This window comes from Hypanus sabinus, unplaced genomic scaffold, assembly GCF_030144855.1.
Source record: "Hypanus sabinus isolate sHypSab1 unplaced genomic scaffold, sHypSab1.hap1 scaffold_333, whole genome shotgun sequence".
Lineage (NCBI taxonomy): Eukaryota > Metazoa > Chordata > Chondrichthyes > Myliobatiformes > Dasyatidae > Hypanus > Hypanus sabinus.
Genome location: NW_026781238.1, coordinates 264,956 through 289,597, shown reverse-complemented (window position 1 = coordinate 289,597; position 24,642 = coordinate 264,956). Strand labels below are relative to the sequence as shown.

Genomic DNA, 24,642 nt, shown 5'->3' with positions numbered 1-24,642 from the left:
TGCAGATGCTGGAAATTCAAACACATACAAAATGCTGGTGGAACACAGCAGGCCAGGCAGCATCTATTAGGAGAAGCACTGTCAACGTTTCAGGCCGCGAACCTTCGTCAGGCAGTCTCAGGCAGTCCTGATGAAGGGTCTCGGCTGAAACGTCGACTGTGCTTCTCCTTATAGATGCTGCCTGGCCTGCTGTGTTCCACCAATATTTTGTGTGTGTTGTTCCAGGTGTAGTCTATTTGTGCTGATTCGTTTCTAAAGCATTACGATTCATAACAAAATTGGGGCCTGCATCTGGGATATGAACAGCTATGAGGGCATAGTCATTAATTATCGATTTCATTGGGGAAGTCCCTTTTGATTTATTTGTGTGTGGAAAATCAGCAGCGGATGCTGATTATTGTTTGGAAGCAGCAACCTCTGAGGCATTAGAGGATGCCAGACGGATTGAGTTGTTGAGTCTTGTTAGAAGGTTAAAATTTGTTATGTTGAAATTGACAATGAGGAGGGCACAGACGCAGAGGGTAACAGCTGAACATTATGTATCTGAGGGTGTGTTTAAAGTGGAGGACTTGGAGGTGTTTCCTGAAAGTAAACCTCGTGAGCTTGAGCTCCAGTACGAGTGAGAAAAATTAAAGATGAAGGCTGCAGAAAGGCAAGGGCAGTTTGAGGCTATAGAGGCAGAAAAACAGAGAGGAGGCAGAAAAATAGGGAGGAAGCAGAAAGACAGAGGCTATTCAAGCTGGAAAAGATACAGTGGTTGCAGCAAAGGGGTCTAGCGTTAGACTCTGGTGATGAGTTTGAGGCCAGTCAGGAAATTAAATTGGTACCTCCATTTGATGAGAAAGAGGTTGATGAATACTTCCAGCATTTTGAGAAGGTTGCTTAGAATTTAAAGTGGCCAAAAGAGGGTTGGTTCTCTTACAAAGGGGGAGGCTTAGCAAGCCTATTCTGCTTTGACAGTTGATGAAGCAGCTGATTGTGACATAGTGAAACAGGCTGTGCTCAAAGCTTATGAGTTGGTCCCAGAATCAAACAGGCAAAAGTTTAGAAATTTGTGGAAATCTGTGAACCGGACGTATCTAATTTGCTTATGAGAAGTCTGTGTGTTTTGATCACTGGTGCACATATATGATGATATATATGATGATGATAAATAAATGATGATTTTTAATAGCTTGAAAGAGTTAGTTTTAATTGAAGAATTCAAAAAGTGTGTCCCTGATGACATAAAAATATATTTAGATGAAAAGGATGCTGCCACTTTGCAGGAGTCTGCTAGATTAGCAGATGAGTTTGCTTTAACTCATAAGTTTAAGTTTACCCAGAATAAGAGCTTCCAAAAGAGTGCCAGGGATCGCCAGGGTAAACCAGAAATTACAGCTGGGACTAGTGACAAGTGTAAGGATGAAGGGAAGCAGTTGAAAGAGAAATATTCTGGTCTTGCTTGTTACTATTGTAAGTAAGCTGGTCATATGATGGCTAATTGTTCTGTCCTGAAGAAGAAAAAGGAAAAGGAGGCAGTCCCAAATGCCTGTGTTCAGTACGTTGAAGCACCTATAAACCCACAGGGTTCTGAACATTCTGTTGAGGCTCAGTTATGGACTGAGAGATCTGACCGAATTAAGAAGTAGTTGATCATTTTATGTTAAATGGGTTTGTATTAGTAAAGGAAGGGTGAACCCAAGAACCAGTGAAAATTCTTCAAGTTACTGGCGATTCTCAGTCACTTATATTAGACAGCATTCTAAAGTTTGGTGATGAGACTTAACACTGGTGAGGTAAATCTTATTAAAGGCATTGGGGGTGGCATGGTTTCTGTGCCGTTGTACAAGGTAACTTTACTGTCAGGGTTGGTTTTGGGACCTGTTAAAATCGGATTATGCTCCATTTTACCATTGGAAGATGTTGGTTTGCTGTTAGGGAATGACCTAAAATTGTTCCTGCAGTGCTATTGACAACTAAGACAACCACTGACGACCCACAGATGGATTTTAACATTTATCCTTCCTGCGCAGGAACTCGAAGTATGGCTAAGAAGTCTGCCGATGCAGACGGTTCTGTGCAGCATGATTCTGATACCCATGATAGCCAAAATCGGGATTCAGGTTATGATGTCAGGGAATTTCTGCCTTCATTGTTTCAACAGGATTCAGGTCGTAAGTCTGATGAGAAAGATTTATCCCTGTGTCGGAAGGAGTTTATAGCAGAACAGAACCGAGACCCTGAGATTGAAGCTTTAAAAGAAACAACTTTCTCAGATGATGAGATTAAGAAAGTGCCAGCAGGGTATTATCTCAAGGATGGAGTGTCAATGAGGAAGTGGAGGCCACCTGCTATACCAGCGAGTGAGGAATGGGCAATTGTTCACCAAGTTGTAGTTCCTAAAGTTATATGGCTGAAATTTTAACTTTGGCCTGCAGTATGCCATCAGGTCGACATTTTGGAGTGAATAAAACTGTAAACAGTTATGAAATAATTCTACTGGCCTAATTTGAGGAAAGATGTTGTGACCTTTTGCAGAATCTGTCACACTTGTCAAGTTGTGGGTAAACCGAATCAGGTCACGCTAGTGGCCTCACTCTGCCCTATACCTGCATTCGGTGAACCCTTTTTAAAATTTATAGTGAGGGGTCCTTTGTCCTTGTTAAAGGAACAGTGGATTGATGGGGATGTACATCTTAACTTGTTAGACATTGTGTAGAAGTTCAAGAATAAACTACAAGTTATAGTCCAGTGAGACAAAACTTAAAGATTTCTCAAAACAAAATGAAGTGTTGGTTTGATAAGTTGGCTTTGGAAAGAAAATACCAGGTTGGGGATAAAGTGCTTGCTTTATCTCCAATATTGATGAATCCACTTCAGGCTAAGTTCAATAGACCGCATGAAATAGTCTCTCAAATTAATGATCTGAATAATGCTATTAAAACACCTGACCAACGTAAACTAACACAGGTGGTGCACATAAATATGATAAAGGCTTATTTTGACAAGCAGGCTCCATCTGTGAGTGTTGTTGTCAAATCATATGGATCTGGCAACCCTGAGAATGAAACAATTGACTTGTCTGAGACTTTTCACAAGCCAAACATGGTCCCAGTTAGGCTAATGAACTCAGTTGTTCCAGAAAACATTGTTAACAAGTCGGCTCATCTGCAGCCAAGGCAACAACAACAGCTGAAGGAAGTAAGCCTGATGTTTAAAGATTTATTTCCCGATGTTCCCAAGCAAACCACGGTCGCAGTACATGATGTAGATATTGGTCAAGCCAAACCGATTAAACAACACCCATATTGTATGAACGTTGAAAAATGTTAAATTGGCTGAGCAAGGAATTGAATATATGCTGAAAATGGTATTATGAGTCCTTCAGCATCAGATTGGAGCTCACCCTGCATTATTGTGCCTTATCCTGATGGTGGTGTTAGATATTGCACTGATTATGGGAAGGTAAATTCAGTAACAAAGAGATTCCTCTCCTATCCCTAGGGAGGATGATTGCATCATTAAGGTTGGAAAAGCTAAATTTCTTACAAAGATTGATCTGTTGAAAGAGTATTGGTGTGTTTCATTGACGGACAGAGTTAGAGAAATTTCTGCATTTGTGACACCTTCTGGGTTGTGTGAATACAATGTTTTCTCTTTTGGAAGGAAAAATGGTCCAGGATCATTCCAGAGAATGACTGATTCTCTAATTCGAGGGTTAGAACATACAGATGCCTATATTGATGACTTAGCCACAGGGAGTGGCACTTGGGAAAAGCATATCACTGCAGTCGAGAAGCCGTTTGACAGGCTTTCTCAGGACAACCTTACAGTTAGCTAAGAGTGAATTTGGCCATGCCACTGTGACCTGTCTTGGCTATGTTGTTGGTCAAAGCAAGTTGGCTCCTGTTCGGGCAAAAGTCCAGACAATTTCTCAAGTTCCTATTCTGACTGCTAAGAAGGCTCTTAGAAGGTTTCTGGGAATGGATGGATATTTTCGTAAGAACTTTTCTGCTATCGCTCTTTCTCTGACCAATCTCCTGAAGAAGCGTGAAAAGTATGTTTGGACCGAACCTTGTCGGGAGGCATTTGATCGATTGAAAGTTATTATTTGAGGTTAGGCCAATCAATGTAGTGCTGTCAGCCAATTTCATTAGCAGGTTGGAGCTGTGGGTGGCAACACAGTGTTATAGGTGCACAGAGAGTAAAGGAGTGGGCCAAAGAGACAACCCTGTGGGGTATATGTGCTGAGGGTCAGAGAGACAGAGGAGATGGAGCCCACTCTTACCACCTGCCGGCGATCTGACAGGAAGTCCAGGATTCAGCTACACAAGGCAGGGTGAAGGCCGAGGTCTCTGAGCTTCTTGTCGATACTTCACGCCTTCGTATGGCTACTTCTCTGCCCATGACTGCAAGGAACTGCAGAGAACTTTGGAGAGCAGAGAACATCAGGGAAACAAGCCTCCCCTCCATGGACTCTCCCTACACTTCCCCTCCCTTGGAAAAGCAGGCCATGCACTCAAAGAACCTCATAACCTGGACATTCTCGCTGCAAACCCGCTCCCCCATCGGGGAAGAGATACAAAAGCCTTAAATTGTGTAACACCAAGCTGAAGGATGGCTTCCTGTCTGCAGTTATAAGCCAAATGAATGATAAAATGGACTCGACCTCACAATGTAACTCGACGTGACCCTGCACCATATGTCTATCTGCACTGCACTTTCTCTGCAGCAATAATGCTTTGTTACAGTTATTGTTTTATCGTATATCAGCTCGATGTACCGTTGTAATGTATCGATCTGTGTGGATGGTACGTCAGGGAAGATTTGAACTGTCGTTCAGTGCATGATGATAATATACAAATTCCCCATTTTAATTGTGTGCAAATATTAGACAGACTGAGCTTCTGCTCTGGAACCACAGAAGGAAACTGAACAGTTCTCTTTCTGAGGAACGCAAGTAAATAGAAAAGGCTTTAATCTCTCATTACGATCTGCTGTAAGTGAGATCAGGTGACTGGTGGTGGGTCTCCCATATTAATATCAGAATCAGGTTTAATAGCACTGGCATATGTCATGAAATACGTTCAGAAGTAGAACCTAATTTTTAACCATAGATTTTAACAATTGTGATTTAATATAAGAATATAAATATCACATTGTTAAATTATATAAATAGTACAAAATGAAAAAAAAAGATGTAATAAACTATTTTAACTGTGCCGACTGTTTGACTGACTGGGTTGTTGCTTTGGAAGTAGTGGAGTGAAGCTTAACTGAACTTTACACAATGATGAGAAGCTCAGATAATTATAAAAAGCTAAATTCTCACATAAGTGGGTCAGACACCCAGAAACATCGGCAGCACTTCAGCAGGTAAAAACAGTGGAATGAAACATGGTGAAAATATTGCCGAAAAAAAACCATATTGTCCACCACAACGAGAGGACGTGACAGATCCGGATCTCACTGCCTTGTCTGAACGGGGAAAGATGAAGCTACACGGATAGGTAGAGCAGTGACCCGCAGATGCTGCAGATCTGCAGAGAAACGTGAACAGGAAACGGGATCACGTGGCCGCTTTGGTCTCTCACCCCCGACAGATGTCCGTTTACCCACTACCCTGTGGAAAGAAGCAAACGCCGCTCACATCTCCACTCACCTTAAATGTATTAGACATTTCAACCCCCAGGGAAAATATATCGACTGTCCACTCTATCTATTCCTCTCGTAATCTTATTAACATCCATCCAGTCTCACCCCAGCCTGCGCCGCTCTGGAGAAAACAACACAAGTTTGTCCAGCCTCTCGTTATAGCTCATGCCCTCTAATCCAGGCAGTGTCCTGGTAAACCTCTTCTGCGCCCTCTCCAAAGCCCCGACATCCTTCCGAGAATGGGGGCGACCAGAACTGTATGAAACACTCCAGATGTGGTCTAACTAGTTTTATAAAAATGTGTTCCAAACTGTGGCGTTTTAGAAACGAACCAGCAGCACTGGAGTTCACACTGGAGTCTGGTTTTGATGTTAAAACCATTATCTTTAGTAGTATCGACTTATAATATAGTAACTTAACGAAATGAAGGGAAGTTAACAGTGTTATGTGTATATGTGTGTAAATATATCTCCCAGACTATCGAGACTGAGGGAACAAAGCTTAGAGTCTTGAGATGGTAAAGTAGGAAAGTTCAGTAATCCACGGAATAAATGATGGGAGAGAGATATTTGTAATCCAGGGTGAAACGTAGAGAAACGGCCGTTACTTCAACCAACCGCCGTCGAAGTTCTTATCCGCTGAATCTGTCCAGATACGAGTCATCAGCGAAAGTGACCTATCACAGGAATACCGTCTTCCAGGGGTTACCACAAGAACATGCCCAGGCAAGGGTTAACACAAGATATTCCAAAACCCACTCCTATGGATTATACGAAGTGACAGCCACACACGTTCGTTGCGGTTCTCTGTACCGATGATCAACCCACTCTTGCGGGCATAGGAGAGTTCCAATCCTCAGCTGCGACTAACTGAAGCGATCAGCTTTTCCAGTCTTTCTCTCTCTCTCTCCCCCTCTCCCCCTCTCCCCCCTCTCCCCCTCTCTCCCTCTCTCCTGGCCGACTGCCTGTCTGCAGATCGCTCTCTCTCTCTCTCTCTCTCTTTAGACTGGCCGACTGCCTGTCTGCAGATCGCTCTCTCTCTCTCTCTCTTCTGGTTCAGTCCACAGTCAGCGCTGTCAGCCTGTGACTGACGTCATAGTCCCGCCTCCTCACGCCGGCGCTCTTAAAGAAACAGTCACAGTACGACCGCAGGCTCGAAACAGCTGCAACACAACTTCCCGACTTTTGAACTCACTGCTTCAACTAATAAAGACAACCATGTCATTTGCCCTCTTAACCACCCGATCAACCTGTGCAGTCTCTTTCAGGGAGCGATGCACTTGGAGTCTAAGATCCCTCTGATCATCGACACTGTTCAGGGTTTTGCATTTAACAGTGTACTGTCTCATACATTCGACCTACCGAGCTGCCAAGATGATCATCACTAATCAAATCTCACTGAGATTTCTCAGGTCCTGTTGAATTTATTACCAAGTGCACAAGTACGGGAAGGTACAGGGACAGAGAAACACTGACTTGTTGCAGCATCACAGGCAAGTACTTTCAGATAATACGCGGAACACAAATTATACGATTCTCTGTCAGTAACAATCTGTAAATATGTTTTATGTCATTAACGATATATAAAATACATTGTGTCATGATCAATATTAAAATGTGCATTTTGTGTCAATAACAGTCTTGGAAATGTTGAATTAAACTTTCCCCACGGTCTGCCCCGCTATCCACACGTTTCCATTTCTCCCTCTCGAACTGTCGCTGTTTTTCTGCTTCGTCCCCCTCCAACTTAATTCTCTCCAGTCGCATCTATTCTAGACGTAACTGGACCTCCCCTTTCCCTGCAGGAAAGTGTTCTAACACCTCCGCCTTGAATATCTGCATCGTGACATAATGTTCAGCTATCTTACGTTGTATCTCAGCCTTCGTCATCCCTTTCTTCACCTCCGTGAGTTCCAAGGACTCCAGCATTCCCCACAACTCAGACTTTTTAGCCGTCTTTAAACCCACAGGCTTCGGACTTGACAGACACTCGTCAACATCCATTTCTGTTGCCTGCCTTTCTGGTTTTTCACACAACCAGATCAGATAAGGGAAATCTATCCCGATTCACCGGCACCCCAATTTGCGAATTCAAATCCCGAGACGATGCACCAATTTGTTACGTACCCCGTGACTGGGTTAACAGACCAGCAGGAAAGGAATGATACGTTGGAGTCTGGTGGTACCGTCACTAGAGGAGTTTGTTAGTAAAATAAGCAAAACAGTGTCAATAATGCAAATATACTTATAAAACAGGTTGGCAATAATAAACATAGAAGTGTAGGAATAATAATCAATAATAAGAAACAAGCTCTATCAATGTCTCGGGGTAAGTGAATTGTCATAGAAGAATATAAAGTTCAGTTCAGTTCAGTTCGTGCTGAGGTAGTTGTTGTTGTGTTGCAATGTTGGAGAGAGAGAGAGAGGGAGAGAGAGAGAGAGAGGGAGAGAGAGAGCGAGAGTTGAGCAGCTGCAGCAGGCAAACCTTCCATAGTCTTCTTGTTCCGTTGTACGGTTGGGGGTCATCGGTTATGACCCTTCCGTTCCGGGCTAGACCGTTTTTCTGTGACGGATTCGTCACCCAGGCAAGGGCGGACGCACACAAGTCCCCACCGGTCTGCCTTCATCCACCGTGCTCCGGACCGATTCTCCTGAACCGATCCTTCAGTCCCCCACCTTCCTGTGGGTGCCCAACACTCTTTCAGTGTCCACTGGTCTGTCTATCTGTGTCTCCGCAGACCCGTCGTTTAACTCCCCTTGATGGTGTATCAGCCGACCATCAACTCAAATGACCATGTCCATCAAACTCGGCCACTCCCTGCTGTCTCAGCAAGAATGTTAACGAGCAAAGAAGTGTCCTTGTAGCAAATGATTGTTTACCTTTCCATCAGTGAAGAAGCCATAATACTTAAATCATTCGTCTCTCTCTTATCTGTAGCAGTTGCCTCTACCCCTGTTCTTCCTCTCTCTCTCTCTCTCTCTCTCTCATTAGCAGCATAGTTCCCGGGGGGGGTGGGGTCAGCTCTGGACCACATTTCCATTTGGTTTGTTCAGCACAAGTAGCAATTGTCCTTCGATACAGACGAATGCCATCGTCATCTTATGGTCTTATTGGTCAGTTATAAAGAAGCCAGTGCAGCCTTTCGGTTTTATTAGACGTTTGCAAAGATTCGGCACGTCATCTAACAAAATTATGTTTGATACGCGGTGGAGTGTATATGATACTCAGGTTCATCAGCAATTTGTACCGCTCAAACCTCAGGACCCAACAACTATCCCTACTGCCCGCTACTAGTAACAGACTTATAAATCAGTCCCCGACTTCTCAATCGGTTTTCATTAGTCTCCGTTCCACGGGCAGACAGCAAAATCGCTCTTCCCCGAATCATTTTGTGCTTGCAGCGTTGGAGGAGATCTTCGGCCGCAGGAAACCTAACCTGGGATTCTTATTCCAAAAGGAGAGGCAGTCGGTAAACAAATTAGCACCTAAATGGTGAAATCCCCTGCGCCGAATGTTGTAAGGTGTTGAGGGCGACTACCCCTGGGACACTGGTCAGATACAGTGTGGAGCTTTATTTATCACCCCCAAAGTGTGTCCCCAAACGGGAAATGTTAGGGAGTTGTGGTTACTGTGTCCGATATGCTCAGCAACGGAGAGACTTGTCACCTGATCCGGTTCATTGTGTGATACCAAACCCCACATGGTCACTCCGGGGTGGGAGGGCGGGGAAGGAGTGTGGTATCCATGGAATACTTCCAATTGTGTGATTGTTCCTGACCTGCTACAGAGGCTTGTGGGTCTGCTAATTAAAACCGAACAGGTGTCATTCACCAGTCTTCGTTTAACATGACAATAATACTTATGGATAGACCGCTCAAATGAGAATTTTTTTCCCCAAAAAAAATCATGGCATTTCACCATCGATTGCAAAGGATGACAGATTGGTTATTTCCCTCCTTCAGGTGTCTCCATTACGGGAATGAACAGAACTGTTGCCGCTCCAGTGGTACATCACTGGCCACACTGGTATCATCACTGCTTACTCGGACCTGTCAGCAACCACACAGATAATGTCCCTGCTTGTCCGGTTCCCTCTGTAACGCAATGTTATTGGGTCTCACTGCTGGACACAGAGAGAATGTCACTGCATATTCAGTATCCCCTCTGGCAAAATTTGTACTTTCGTAGCTCGTCCAGTCTGTTGATGGACATAGCGAAAATATCCCTCTTTATAAACATGTTCCTCAACGCAATCACACTGTCAGCGATGATGCCCAGTCATCTGATCACATTGACACTCGATATTGGCACACATTGGTCTTGAATTTATTGGTCATTCCCGCTCCGTTGACAGCGAGTAAAAATGCTGGCAATGCCAAAACTCACAAACGGCAGAATCAATACTTCAAAACTACAGCCATACATGGAACTCGTGATCGGCTGCAAAGAAAGAGATGACAGGCAGAATTTCCATCCCGTGGAACGTGTCGATTTCGATTGGAGTTTACCGGTAATATAGTTTAGAGGCAGAGGTGTGAGGACAATGTACCAACGATCGACCAAAATGACAGCAGAAAATAAAGACGTTGAACTTGCATTTTGTTACTATTTTAAAGAATGACCAGGTGGTTAGCGAAAATACTCTTTTTCTGTGTCATCATTTTGGGCCGTGCTTACATTTCGAGGCCACCAGGGAAAGAGAGTGATTTTCCGGCATATTTTTATTTTTGTATATCTAAATGAAATTCGGTGTTATTCATTTATTTTCAAGACGTCTTACGCTCAAATATTTGCGGGCTCCGGGCTCGATGCAAACCGCGGCATTATTCAGTGGATAAAGAACATAATTTAAGAAAATAGGTGCGCCGTGTTGCTGATAATGGAACCATCGGAGAGCATTAGAATATCGAGACGACATCATTTACAACTTTCACCCATGTTTACTAGACGATTAATACAGTTAACATTTGAACAAATGTATATTGTATGCTGCGATAAATATACAAGTTTTTGTGATTCCAAACAGGATGTGTAGCAACAACATCAAGGGAGAATTGTTGCACAATCCTAATCAGATTAATTACAGTCAAGAAGCGACGTAGTTAATTCCTTATAGTATGGATACGTAGAACAAGCGAACAGATTTATTTTAGGAACATAGAAACGAAAAAACTACAGCATCACAAAGTTGTGCCGAACATATCCCGTTAGAAATTACTCGTCTTACCCATAGCCCTCCGTTTCTCTAAGTTCCACGTACCTATCTAAATAACCAAATAACCATATAACAATCACAGCACGGAAACGGGCCATCTCGGCCCTCCTAGTCCGTGCCGAACTCTTAATCTCACCTAGTCCCACCGACCCGCACTCAGCCCATAACCCTCCACTCCTTTCCTGTCCATAGACCTATCCAATTTTACCTTAAATGACACAACTGATCTGGCCTCTACTACTTCTACAGGAAGCTCATTCCACACAGCTATTACTCTCTGAGTAAAGAAATAGCCCCTCGTGTTTCCCTTAAACTTCTGCCCCCTAACTCTCAAATCATGTCCTCTCGTTTGAATCTCCCCTACTCTCAATGGAAACAGCCTATTCACGTCAACTCTATCTATCCCTCTCAAAATTTTAAATACCTCGATCAAATCCCCCCTCAACCTTCTACCCTCCAATGAATAGATACCTAACTTGTTCAACCTTTCTCTGTAACTTAAGTGCTGAAACCCAGTTAATATCCTAGTAAATCGTCTCTGCACTCTCTCTAATTTATTGATATCTTTCCTATAATTCGGTGACCAGAACTGCACACAATATTCTAAATTTGGTCTTACCAATGCCTTGTAGAATTTTAACATTACATCCCAACTTCTGTACTCAATGCTTTGATTTATAAAGGCCAGCGTTCCAAAAGCCTTCTTCACCACCCTATCTACATGAGACTCCACCTTCAGGGAACTATGCACTGTTATTCCTCGATCTCTCTGTTCCTCTGCATTCCTCAATGCCCTACCATTTACTCTGTATGTTCTATTTGGATTATTCCTGCCAAAATGTAGAACCTCACACTTCTCAGCATTAAACTCCATCTGCCAACGTTCAGCCCATTCTTCTAACCGGCATAAATCTCCTTGCAAGCTTTGAAAATCCACCTCATTATCCACAACACCTCCTACCTTAGTATCATCGGCATACTTACTAATCCAATTTACCACCCCATCATCCAGATCATGTATGTATATTACAAACAAATAATGTCTCTTCAAAGACCCTATCTCCACCACCGTTGCCGGCAGCCTATTCCAAGCACTCACCACTCTCTGCGAAACAAATCTTATCCCTGACATCTCCTCTGTACCCACACCCCAGCACCTTAAAACTGTGCCCTCTTGTGCAGCCATTTCGGCCCCGGGAAAAAGCCTCTGACTATCCACACGATCAATGCATTTCATCATCGTTCACACCTCTATCAGGTCACCTCTCATCCTCCGTCGTTTCAAGGTAAACAGGCTGAGTTCACTCAACCTATTCTCATAAGGGATGCTCCCGATCCAGGCAACATCCTTGCAAATTTCCTCTTCAGCCTTTCCACATCTTTCCTATAGTGAGGCGACCAGAACTGAGCACAAAACTCAAAGTGGGTTTTTACCGGTGTCCAATTGAGCTTCAACATTACCTCTCGGGTCCTAAATTCAGTTCGACGGTTGATGAAGGTCAATACACCGTATGCATACTTAGCCCGAGAGTCTACCTGCACAGCTGGACTCGGACCCCAAGATCCCTCTGATCCTTCATGCTACAAAGAGTCTTACTATTAATACTATATTCTGCCAACATATTTGACCTACCAAAATGAACCACTTCACACTTATCTGGGTTGGACTCCATCTGCCACTTCTCAGCCCAGTTTAGCATCCTATCAACGTCCTGCTGTAGCCTCTGACAGGCCTCCACAGTATCCACAACACCCCCAACCTATGCGTCATAAGCAAATTTACTAACCTATCCCTCCACTTCATCATCCAGGTCATTTATAAAAATCACAAAGAGTAAGAGTCCCAGAACAGATCCCTGAGGCACCTCACTGATCACCGACCTCCATGCATTTTGTGAAAGATCTTGAAATAATTTGTAAATATTGCTGTAATTAGAGAAAATGAAAAGAATAAAGTGGTCTCTGCAGATGGGGATTGAAGTGAAACACAATTTGATGAAGGTGCTTAAACTGTCCAGCAAGCGCACTCACCCACATCTGTCTGATTCTCTGGAGTATCACTACCTGGACAGGGATAGCACGACAGCTGACATAAAGCCGACGCCCTGACTGTACTATTGAACTGTTTGAATGATTACGTGTCTGGTTTATTGCTCATATAGATACTTCCGTTATATAAGTTGAATGGTCTGCACCGCGCTTTGATTAACACGTCACTTGCCACTCTGATGTTATCACTGCTGCTGCTGCTGCTGAAGATGATGATGAGCTGAGATGATGATATCATTTCTGGCAAAGATGACGGCGTCATTACTAATCCACGCCGATTGTTGACCATTATGATAATGTTTTCTCCTGCACAGTTGCTGACCAAAGTGATGATGTCACAGCGTACGCTGGTCATTCACCGAAATGCAGTCCTAAGAATCCATATTTTAAATTTATCCTCTTTGTAGAATATTCAGCTAGTGATTTATACAAATCCGTGAACGATCGTTGCAGTCAGCTGATCGTCCATGAGCTAGATCAAAGAGATCAACTAAGTTCATACCTGTATTTTAGGCATTTCTGTTTCTCGTTATTGTCTTCGATGGCTTTACTTCTCGGCATTCGCATTGGCATTACTGCCGCAAGCGATAGCGCAAATAACAGCTCAAGTAAGAGTTAGACCAGATGTTCCTGTTCTGCAGCTGCACCGCCAACCACCAGTGCAGGGTCATAATCTTTCCCCTACATGGCTTTCCATTCCATGTCTAATTAAGTCGCTACCCCAATGCAAGTAGATTCCAAATTGTCAGAATGCAACTGATCCCATTTCGAGATGGATAAGCCACGTTAATTACAGTCGGCAAAATTTAAAAAAAAAGCTACGAGGGGCCACGAAACAAGAGCGAAATGCAACTAAACACAGCGGTCAACAATGTATACTTCATGTAGGCAGAGTGAGAGCGAGGAATGACCGGTTGCGGACGGCTGTTTCTATGATAGCACAATGACGGTGGTTGAGAGCTGGGGTTGAATAGGCTGTGGATGACGAGTATTCACTGGGTGGCAGGGTAATCCCACTAGCTGCGTTTAGACCTGCATGTGCAGGCTTGGAGATGTCATCGGGAGCAGAATTGGCAGGATCCCCGCAACGAACGACGGCCGATCCTTAACGTTCCAGGATATTCCGGATCCATTCGATGGAAATCATCGTTGAGCGAAGGATCCAAGATGCAACAACGGCACCCAATAAACACCATCCCTTATATTCGATCATCCAACAACCTGTGAGTCGTGTACACTGGAGCACATTTAACCGTCCGAGGTTCCGGAGGTGCAGAATCGGGTAGGTTGGGCCGTCTTGGGGTAGACAGCTGGCTTGGGGTAGACCTTGTGGTTGTTAGGTGTGATCTTGAGGGGCGGTGCCGGCTGGAGACGGTAAGTGACTGGGATGATGCGTTGGATTATCTTCAAACCGGAGAGAGAAAGTAGTTGTGCAGGGGCGGATATCAAGTGGACAGCCAGACAATTCCCCAAGCCTGTTAGGTCTAGATGGGCGGCAGAGCAATTCTCATGGCGGCAGTAGGCATAGATGGCGGCTGGAATGGCCCTCCATGTCTTCATCGAAGTACTGAGCAGCAGCGTACCAGGACTCTGGCTAACGGAACCTCCAACGCGGGCTCCTCCGCAGGGAACAGCGGAGGCTGGTAGCCAGGAAGACATCAAAGGGTGATATACAAGTTTCAGAGTAGGCGTATAGCCTGTGGGACTGCTCGGTGAAGGGAACATACTTCTTCCATGTGAAAGGTCAGAGACGGTATATCATTGAAAAACGCATGCAATTGCTGATTTGTTCATTCTGACTGACCGTTGGTCTGCGGATAATCACCAGAGGAGAACTCCACTGATGTCGGAGGAGGAAATAAAAGTTTCTCTAGATCGGAGACGAATTCGGATCGTCGGGCCTGCATACTGTCCTGACGGAAGCAATGGAGGTGTGCTAAATGTAGAGCTAAGATCACCGGCTCATCGGCTGACGGAAGCCTGGGTAGGACAATTAAATAGCCGGTTTGAACGACTGATCTACCACTCTCATGACCACGTGGCCCCATCAGAAGGTGCTAATCCCATTATGAAATCCATGGCGATGAGTGAGTTTGAGCGTCGAGGTACTGCTGGGCACCGCAGGAGGTAACAGAGCCGCTGGTTGGACACACTGAAGGCAGAGATCGATGAACTGACGTACATCTGCGATGATGGAAGGTTACGAGAGCCGGCGACGCATGCTCCAGAGTAAATCGAGAATACGTGGCGAAGTTAAGGAGGCTCTAAACGGCGAATCATTTGCTTGCATCTTCGGAAACAGTTCTATTTCCATCTTTAATGTCTTTATTCTTTTCCTTTCAGAATATTTTGAAGACCCTGCCCTGGAGTTACACGCTGACTTCGGTTCTTCGAGGAATGGGACCCGTTCTCGGCATTTCAGGGCTGACCGTTTCTCAAACGACGCCGACAGGAATTAGTCCTGTTTATTTATTCTCCTTGCTTCCTGTCATTCAGCCAATCTTCTATGCACCATAGCATCTTTCAGTAATACCTATGGCGTTCTACCTTCTTTAGCACTCTCGTGTGTGGCATCTTGTAAAAGGCTTTCTGAAAATCCAATGAAACAACATCCATTGATCTCCGTTTATCTCATCTGCCTTTTGTTGTTGACAAAGAATTCCAACAGCTTTCAGGCCGGACTTTCCGTAATTCGGCCGATTTTATTATGTGTCTCCATGTCACCGAGACCTCATCCTTCATAAAGGTTCGTCTTTTCAACTTCTGAGGTCAGGCTACCTGCCGTATAATGTTCTGTCTATTGACCATCTCTCTTCGTAACAAGTTATGTGGATTGACGTTTCCTATATTCTAGTGATGTGGACTATTCCAAAATCCAATTGGTATTGAAAGTTCGCCGCTAATGCTTCCACAGTCTGGCAGATCCCTGTTTCGGAATACTAAAGTCTCTTCCGTCTGGTCCAGATGACAAATTTAACTCCACATCTGTCAGCCTCCCAGGCTCCTTCTCCTCAGTAATAGCAACTTCTATGGCTTGATAGTCTCGTTCGACTGGCATACTGCTGGCGTCTCTCACGGTGGGAAAAGACAGGAGTTATTGAATTCGTCCGCTATTTCTTTGTTTCCTCATTCAGAGGAACGAGAGGTTATGTTGGTTATTGCATTAACAGCAACATACAAACGCCATATTTCTATTGTTGTCGCCTGTAACAGAAGCAATTTCCGGAGTGAAACAGAGCAAACCATGATGTTACACCTTTGATGACGAAATCGATGGACAGCAAAGCCTTGGAATGGACCAGATGAGCAACAATCATGAAACCGAGGGATGAGCCGGAGAGCGTTTCCCAACAACGTTCACTGACTTCTCGAATCGTCTTATGAGATTTTGCAATTTTGTGTCAAGCTACCCACACCTCATCACAATTGGGATTTCACTTGAATGAAATCATGTTTATTTTTACCCTATCTGTTGGGCAATAAAACGTCAGCCTTGTGCAGTATTGAATATTCAGTGTGCTGGATCGAGTATAAATGAATGACCGTGGAGATTCATCAGCTCAGAGTTTCTTCAGCGAGATCGCGGGCAGCTGGAAGACAGGCTGAATCTCACACAGAATGCTTGAAACATTTTACCGTGTGAGAAAGATATATTACCTGATCGTTTCCGTTATCGGTGTTCCTGGTAAGGACAGAGGCGAACTAACATTTGCAGATTTGTGGGCACAGTACTTGGACTCGGTCAGTTACCGACAGCGTTGTGATGCCGGTGTATCAGTGAGTGCGGTGCAGACACTGCGGCCAAACTGCATGTTCGTTCAGCAGTCCCCTTGCAGTGCTCTCGGCTGAAAATAAACCGGTAGCTTAAAGAGATGTAGAGCGGAAGATTTGGCAAGTGGATTCATGCAAGACAGTTTTGATTTATCAATGGAAATTCGCTGGCAAAGTAAACTCTGATAGTTCATCGTGACCGGTACCTTTACGGCCTCCTTGGTGTTATTTCGTATTGATCAAGCACTGTGCTTCAAATTCAATTTTAAATGTATTGCGCTGTTTTTAAGGAATTGCTGCAAGTTTGAATGGAACGGGTAAAGCTAATCACCGGCGGGATTCAGGGGAGACCGGTAAACATCGTTTGTGATTCAAACTCTGAAACATCGGGAGCATAGAAAATTCAAATCAGGGTCTGTGGGTGTTTTACTGTAACAGGGTTAGTTTGCATATTCTATTTTTCGTGTAGTGGGGTGGGAGTTAAGAGCCAAACCAGCGGTGTTTGTTAAAGGTCAGACGGCCTGTGTTACATGTGATACTCGGCTCAGAAACTAAAATAATTTAGAATAATCTGCAGTGTTTTGAGGCAAACTCCAAAGGAGAAACTGCTGCGAAGCATCTACATTGGCTTTGCTTCAGAAATTAGATGCTTTAACCACCAAATGAAAGATGTCTAAAAAGTCCAGAATATTTAAAAAACGAAACTAGGAATTTTCTGATACAATGAGAAGGAACCGCGGATAAGAGCAGTTGTAGAATTTAAAAGAAGCGAGCCTGTGGGTGGGGGAGAAAGGAGAGTCGAGGAGGAGACGAAGACATGCGAACAGGTGAAATCAACGCTTTGAATTTTGTAAATCGTCCAAGGCGGAGGGAGAGGGACTCCGCCGTATGGAGAGTGTGTCAGGAAAGGGGGATCTGAACACAACCCCTGAGAAAGTTGCCGAGGTATCCAGCCTTTACACATCAGTCGAAAAACTGATGGCAGGAGATTTATGTTTATTTCTCCAACCCACACTCAGCGATCAGTTGACAATGCATCCTTCCCAAACGCAGGTCTGTATCCAGTACAGAAAACTGTTACCTTTCACCCAGCAGGCACGCGTGTGTGGCATATGCGTCTCCCGCTTTGCAACCTTTAAACCTCCAGAAATGAATAGAGTCCAAAGTTCCAGCTTGTCTCTGCCCTGAGACCCACGGAACGGAGAGACAGTAATTCACTCTTTCTTTTTGCTGTTCCCTCAGTGAATTTAGTGGCTATTGCGATCCTGTCCCGGGGAAAGTGCGGCATCTCTACCTGCACCACTCGCTACCTGGTGGCCATGGCAACGGCAGATCTACTAACCATCATCTTTGCGGTCATATTTTGGCGGATCAGTTATTATTACTTCCCCGGGACTTTCCTGGACATCACCCCCGTGTGCAGTGTGATCTCCGCCTTGGGAGAGGCAGCCACAGACTGTTCTGTCTGGTTCACCGTCAGCTTTACGTTTGATCGGTTTGTCGCCATCTGTTGCCAGAATCAGAAAGCAAAATATTGCACCGGGAAAACTGCCGCTGTGGTTCTGACAACAACCGGCGTCCTGCTCTTTTTTAAGGATGTGCCCTACTTCTTTCGATATCGTCCTTTGAAAGTGATCGACAATATACCCTGGGACTGTATTACAAAGCCGGGCTACTATACGGACCCCGGGTGGGTGGGATTTAGATGCTTTTCTATCGTTCTGACGCCGTTACTCCCATTCGTGTTAATACTATTGTTCAACGCGCTGACAGTCAGACACATTTTAGTAACGAGTCGCGTCCGTAAGGGGCTGAGGGGTCAGAGCAAGGCGGAGAACCGCAGTGACCCGGAGATGGAGAGCAGGAGGAGGTCTGTGATCTTACTTCTCTCCGTCTCCGGAAGCTTCATCATCCTGTGGTCGGTGAATGTTGCCGAATTCCTTTATTACACCATCGCCGGATTGGATCAGATTAATTACAACGATTCGGAATACATATTTGAACACTCTGGACACATACTGCTGGTGTTCAGTTGCTGCACAAACACTTTTATTTATGGAATAACTCAGAACAAGTTTAGAGAGCAGTTCATCAGCGCTGCGAAACATCCGCTCATGTCAATTATTCAACTAATTAATAAACTAGCTATTTAAGTTCCTCTCAGAGGCAATCACAGTGTTTTCCATCTGCACACTGTAGAACGGGCCGTCACAGGAAAGTGGGGTTGCAGGGAGCATAAAACCGGTTTCGTGCCCGAGAGACACAGCACGGGAAAAGACCCACAGCCAGCGACGCCAACCCCCTACCAGTTATTAAACTCATTAAATTTATTTTCCTCATTTTTCCCCATGTTCCCGCTTTCCTTACCGCCATCCTTCTTTTAATAATGTATCCCTCATCACTGCGTAAATACGCAACGCTCATCTGACCTACAAAGCCGTTGCATCTCGGCGACGGAAAGGAAACGAGTCTCCGAGCGGAAATACTGCCGTCATCCGGAGAAGGGGCGGGATTCACTGAGCGACCGGAGATCAGATCGGGACCGGCTCGGATTGCACAGACTGAGCAGGCAGCACCGCAGAGAGAGTTAGCTGATGGTATCCAACATCAGCACGTCTCTCAGTTCTCAGTCAGCTGGCAATATCCACGTCTACCGATATCCTAACTTCAACTGTCGAGTTTACCTGTGTTCAGTGCGATGGTATGAAATTTTAGATGTGTTCTACTCACAATATTCTGCTCAAAGTCGAATTATCATCTGAAGCGAGTCATTTTCTAAAGGTTATTGCCTGAATTTATGAGGAAGGAACCTTCCTTCTTTGTTTCCCTGGGTGTACTTTAATCAATAACAAAGAGGTGTAATGACCGCAATGTAGCAGAAGCCACCGATAGGCAATTTGGTAAGGCTGTGTGTGAAGGCCCGATGGTTGATTCAGACAATCTATTGACATGGGATAAAACAATTAAACCACAGGATATCGGAATAGTAGTAGGCCATTCGTTCTATCGAATTATTTCACCTATCCTTTAGTGGGTGATCTGTTCCTCAACCTCAATCTCCTTCCTCCAATAAGCCGTTAGCAACCTCTCCAATCAAAATATTTAAACCCTTTTCTTCACTAGACCCAGTGACTTGGTCTCCACACCTTCCGAGGCAGCAAATTCGAGTCCCCTTGAAGTGAGTGCCCGCATTGCATTTGCCTTTATAACTCCGAAATAACCTGTAAATTAGCCTTCAGGGAATCTAGAACAAAGACCCAAAAATCCTTATGTATTTATCACTTCTGAATTTTCTTCAGTTAGAAACGTTTCGACACATTAACCTTTCGTTCCGAAGTGTATCCCTCACACCTCCATACACTGAATTCCACCTGCACTTTGCTCACTCTGTCAAACTCACTGTATGTCAGCGATACTACTTCTCTCTGCAGGTAAATCCTGCCCATCCGAACCCCATCCATTCGCCGACTCTCTACTGCTGTAAAGCTGTCCAACCAGTAGTTCCCTGGCTTGTATCTTGCTTCCCTTATATAAGGACACAACATTAGCTGTCTCCCGCACTTTCAATACATTAGGTTCTGATAAGGATTGGACAAGGATGGACCTCCACGGGAGGATTGTGGGATAGATGGCAGGAATGTTATACCAGGGCACACAAATCCCTGAAATACCCGGCAAGGAGAATTGATTCCAAACAATTTCTTTATTGTTTATTACAGAATATCAGTCCGGTGCTTCCGCTCCTTCCCCACTCCCATCCGCTTTTCCCTGGAATCCCCTCTCACCCTGCCCCCCTCCCCACTCTCAGACTACAATTGAAATCAATGAATGAAACAGGTTTATCATCACACACATATGCCATGATTTATTTTCGGCAGCAGTACAGTGCGAATATTAAATTACTACAGTACGGTGCAAAAGTCGGTGGCACCCTATGTACATATGCTCAAGAATTTTGTACAGTATTTTAAAGGCAGTATTTCACGTTTCTCTTCTATAATTTAAAAAAGCAATATTCATGGATCTACTAAAGTGCTGCCATGACCCTTTGACGTCACCTGTTTTGATCCAAACTGCCTGTATCTGGAATTATCTGTTTATTTCTTCCATGACCATTGCCAAATGAACTGCCCTAACTTTGTCGTCACTGCCCTTGACACGAACACGAACATTCTTCCACTGTTTTCCTAAAGGCTGCACATTTTTCCGGCGTCATTTCCGATGTCCTTCCCCATGCCACCTAAACTACGGTCCGCGCGTTTAAGGTCTTAGACTTCAATGTCTGCAGTCAGTTCTATCTTTTCTCTCTAAACACCTCTAAACCAGCAGAGTGATGGCCATCGGTCCCAAGCAACTTCCACGCTAACACATCAGCCAATCGAACAAACTCATTCCTTCAACGGCGATCGAATTCAACCATTTGACTTTTAGTATCATTTTTATTTAACCTCACAAAGCATTCCAGGGAGCAATGAACGCACTTCAGCCAATCGAAGTTGTTGACGCTTGGGCAGTCCCTCGCAGTATTTCAGATGATAAATTCATCAAGTATTACACCCTATTATTTTTAATGTATCCTCCCCTTACCTCCTTATATACATCTATCTCTACTTCCTGCTAATGATTGGGCGTCCTGTTGTGTTTTTTTGTACATTAGGCCATTACATCTAAATAAACAGTTTGCTCGTAGTATTGAGATTTACAACAATATTCATGAGGAGACGGTTCTCGGGATCCAAGTTCACACCGCATTGAAAACGGCTACACATGTTGGTAGGGTGGTAGAGAAGGCGCTGTGGGATGATTGCATTTATCAGTCGATGAATTGACTATTAGGAAATCGACAAATTTCTGACGATTCATTATAAAATTATCATTAGGCTACATGTGAAATATTGCATTGAGGTCTGGCCTCTGTATTTCAGTCAGGATATGGAGAGTCTGATAACGGCGCCGGTGATGTTTTCCAGATGATGCCTGCATTAAAAAACATGCGCTTTCGGCGATTTTGGACAAAATTAGGTTTCGTTTTTTTGTATAACCGAGTGGATTTATAGACTTATGAGATTCAGAGTCATGGTTAGACCAGAGAGTCAGTATCAGTCCGACAGGTTTGAAATGACTATCACCAGTGTGCATGCATTGAGGTTTGTAGGAGGAAATTTCAGAGGTAATTTATGTCTCTCATTCCTCGGTGCCCTCGTCTGTTTTTCGTGGATGTCAACGGACAGTAAGATTTTCCGATTGTATACTGTAGACATTCTCTGATATTTAACCGGAACCCCTTGAACCATTTTGTTAAATATTCTGGAATGTGTTCTGCATTTACTTATTTATCCTTCCCCGTTTGGGATTCTCGTTTCCCTTGACCCAGTTCCGAGATCAGCGCTCATGAAACTATTGATACAAAACACCGCACCAGACATGCTGAAGGGAATGGAAAAGGGAAGCCAATGCAAAACAAGGCTGGAGAACAGTGTGATTCATCAGGGCTGGTACAGTCCTAATCGGAAAAAAGAGACCAAACCGGCGAATGAGAGACAATCTTATGACTAGTGACTAGAGATGGGCGACGTGGACTCATGATATATCGAGGCAAGGGTACAGAGGCAGTAAAATTCGGGACGTCGGAGTTTAATTCCGGCTTCCTCCGTGAGAAAGATTATATGTTCCTTCCTATTCGGCACGGGATCCTCGGGAGACTCTGATTTTCTCTCACAATAAAAAGACTTACTTCTTATTAGGTTCATTGATAATTCTAAATGTCCCAGTGGTTAGGCCAGGGTTAATAGGTTGGTTAATAGGTTGGCCAGGGTTAATAGGTTGGTTGCTGGGCAAAACGGTCTCAGGGCTGACGTTATATAAGATTTGGTGAGGCCTAATTTGAGTATCGTGCGCAGATTCGGTTACTTTTCTACAGGAAAGGTATACACGAGGTTCAATGAGTACAACAACATTTCACAAAGATATTGACTCGCATGGAATTATTGATTATAAGGAAAGTTTCAATCGGTTAGGACTGCATTCTTTGCAAAGTAGAAGTTGGAGAGGAGATTTGGCAGAGGTATTGAAAATCATGAGGGCACAGATGCGGCAAATACAAAAAAAAGTTTTCTCCACTGTGGTTCGTGGGGACTACAAACAGATGTGATGGGGTAAATTTGAAAGATAAGAAGTTCAAGTGGGAAGAAGTGGGGGATGTTCTTCACTCAGAGGATCGCGAGGGTGTGGAATGAGCTGCCGGCACAAGTGGTGTATACATGCTCGATCTCAACGTTTGAAAATTTCGGATAGGTACATGGATAGTAGAGATGTTCCCGGTGCATGTTAATCAGAGTAGGCAGTCTGAATACTTCCGGCACGGCCTTGTTTTTACATTGTTACTTCTCCATGAATGATGTTATCGGCACAAGAAAGTGGGGTAAAATTAGAGGAGTAACAGGAAAATCATCGCGAAGTTTATATTAGAATCCAAATCTCTGCGGTATTGATAAAGGCGAGAAGGTAACCGAAGATTAATATAATGCCGTAAATACCGGGCGCTCGCAGATTCGAGTCCTGAATAATTTGGGTGTTGATGTTACCAACTGTTTTCACCGCGGCTTAAACTGTAAGAAGCACAAATATTTGCGCGGCTGACGTGGGGTGGTTGTGGTGCTGCTCGCGACAGAGAAAACAAAGAAAAACAGAGAGATTGAATGCGTGTGTGTGTGTGGGGGGTGGGTGAGTGAGAGATAGAGAGAGAGGAGAGGCAGACGGAAAAGGTGGAACCTAGAAGACCGTGGCGAAGAATTTGAACAGAGAGTCTGTATGGTGGGACTAGGAAGGGGTGGAATACAGGGGGTTGGAAAAAGAAAGCAATTTAACATGTTAAAGTAGGTTTAAAATTTTGCAGCACACGGTTATTCTTCCTGATGTTAGTCTCAATGACAACATTTGAGATGTGAGCTCCGTTGAAACCACAATGCATCCTCATGCGACAATACATGACAATAGCTTTGAAGGCTAATTCTCCCGTTACGCAGTGTACGTTATCCACGAACCTCCTTAGGTTTAAATCCGTTTATATTCGACTGGAAATTATATATAATTTCTATTAATTCTTCTTTCTTTAAGTTACCTTTGCCAGGTTTGAAATACAATGCGCTACTGTTAGAAAAGCAAATGTTCATTATATTTACACCTGGATGCCCATGACAGTAAACTTGAACACAAACTGAAAAGTTGATCTCAAGTTCATTTGAAGCACTGAAACCCAAACAATGTTTCTGCCCAGGATTGAACTGGGGACCTTTCGCGTGTGAAGCGAATGTGATAACCACTACACCACAGAAACCGTGCAAAGCGCTCAGTGCTTTGCGCTCTTGAGCAATGACCCGAGGCATCCCCTCCCCGCCCTGCTCTGAAGTACAGCAATAAGAACAAAACATTGCCCACTGTTACTTTCCGTTTTCAGTAACACGTATTAAATAGTTTAGGACTTTATTCCCTAGAATATGGGTATAGGTAGAGTGTTACAAAGACGTGGCTGTGGAACAAACCTAAGTGCTGAACACGGGCGTGGAATGGGTGACAAGGCAGTGTTTACCCGGGGTCTTGGTTTCAGTACAGAATTCAGAAACGATGCTCGACTTAGAACTGATCGTCCTAAGAACCATGGGGTGAGATTACTCAAACACGAGTCAACCATCGATCTGGCAGCTCCTTGTTGTGGTCACAGGATTTTTACCCTGCATTTGCTGATGGAAAGCAGGTGTTCGTAGTTATTGGAACCTGGGAATGATTGGGAACTAAACGAGGTGATTGAGCCACAATTCCTGAGGAACATAGCCAGGTAGGCGATTGCCAGAAGACATCTAGACAGAACCCCCCCACCCCCCGCCAACAGGAGCCTCCCGGCGACCCTCCAGGCCTGTCTGGATGGTTCCGATTAGAGTCCTGGATGAGGGAAGTGTCTCGGGGAAAGGAGC

The 24,642-nt window shown here is 44.3% G+C and overlaps 1 non-coding gene across 1 annotated transcript; it reads right to left on the bottom strand.

The window, feature by feature from the left end:
- Positions 1-23,935: 23,935 nt before the first annotated feature.
- Positions 23,936-24,008, bottom strand: trnav-cac (transfer RNA valine (anticodon CAC)). The gene has a single exon. It is a non-coding gene; the product is annotated as a tRNA-Val (tRNA).
- Between the last annotated feature and the right edge of the window lie 634 nt (positions 24,009-24,642).